The sequence below is a fragment of the Artibeus jamaicensis genome, unplaced genomic scaffold, assembly GCF_021234435.1.
Source record: "Artibeus jamaicensis isolate MK-2021 breed Jamaican fruit bat unplaced genomic scaffold, CSHL_Jam_final contig_414, whole genome shotgun sequence".
NCBI lineage: Eukaryota > Metazoa > Chordata > Mammalia > Chiroptera > Phyllostomidae > Artibeus > Artibeus jamaicensis.
In genome coordinates, this window is record NW_026521822.1 from 7,196,961 (window position 1) to 7,198,459 (window position 1,499).

Here is a 1,499-nt window from a genome sequence, read left to right on the forward strand (position 1 = left end):
AGACAAAGCAGCCCAGCTTGGGCTCTCTCTTGATGCTTCTTCTATCTTAAGCCCTTCTCTTTTTTTCCCCAGTGTCCCCAGCTTTAATAAACATAGTCTTGACATCACTTGTTCTCATATAGTAAAATCTTTCCTGCATGAAGTCAAGAACCCACACACTACCAGCAGGCCCAAGGAAGGCCTGCCCTGGCTGGGCACAATCCCTGTCCAGCAACACAACCAGTCATAGAGTGACATATCACTCCACTAAATATTAACAGAGCACACATATCTTGTCATTTGCCCATGGAATATTCATCAAGATATACCATGTCCTGTATCGTAAAACAAACCTGAAAAAACACAAAAGTTGCAACACACATTTATATTTTCTGATCAATTTGGAATCAAGCCACAAATCAAAAATAGAATGACAATAAGAAAATATTTAAACACACAGAAAGTAAACAACACAATTGAAAATAATCCATGCATCAGAGAAACAGAGTGCAGCTTGAACATCGGAAAGCAAAAGAAAACAAGGGAGTAAGTGACCATGAAGGGGATGCTTAGTCTCAGAGATCAGAGACCTTAAAGAAAATGATAGGAAAACTTAAAGGAAAGAGAATCCCTCTACACCTTTCAGGCTTACTGTTCCAATATAATCATAGCTGGGCCCAACTTATCACATCCTGGTTCAGACCAACTTTACCAACTTTTCCATTAAGGCTAAACTGGACTTAGTGCAGTCAATGACAGACTGTCTATATGCCAGATGTACCCCTTGTATAAACTGGCTGTGTAATGGTGGAAGTTGAGAAATTGGGGCAGAAGTATCAAGGGGCTCTAATGATCACCACAAACCCAGGATCTGAACAACATGCACAATCAAAGGGAGCCTATGCTGATGACTGCTTAGTACAGAGAGTAACTCAGCACAAGTGTTACATTGTTGCCCTGGTTGACCTGATCCTTAAGCAAAAGTCAGGAAGATACCTGGAGTTCCCATCATGTACATTTCTAACCACAGGTGTAACACTGAGTGGATGTCAGATGATTATGGAGCACCTCAGTTCTAATTCTTAAAAGACAAAGTTTCTCTGTTTTTCTCTGTTGTTCTTCAAACAAATTTCTCTGTTACCAGTTTATTAAACATGCTACAGCATGAATTATCATTCTACTCAACCATTTGCTCTGTTAGGAGTTGAGTGTAGTTAAAGACACTCACTTTTTGATGCTGTTTTGAAAATAATATTTTGCATCATTTAAAAAGAATTGACTTTAAAATAAAAATATTGGATAAAACATAGCAAAATAAGTTGAATGCAGCTAACCCATTCTTGAGAGTGAAATTTGCAAGACTAAATGCTTATATTAGACATGATACAATAATGGAAGTAAATAATCTAAGCTTCTGCCTTAAAGCACTAGAAAGAAGGAATAAACCCGCACAAGTAAAAGAAGTAATTAAAAGGAACAAAAGATCAGAAGAGTTGAAACTGAAAATAAGAAACAGAGAA

At 37.6% G+C, this 1,499-nt stretch overlaps 1 pseudogene; it reads left to right on the forward strand.

Moving 5' to 3' along the window:
- Positions 1 to 518: 518 nt before the first annotated feature.
- Positions 519 to 1,058, forward strand: LOC119064597 (rRNA-processing protein FCF1 homolog; annotated as a pseudogene).
- Positions 1,059 to 1,499: the final 441 nt, after the last annotated feature.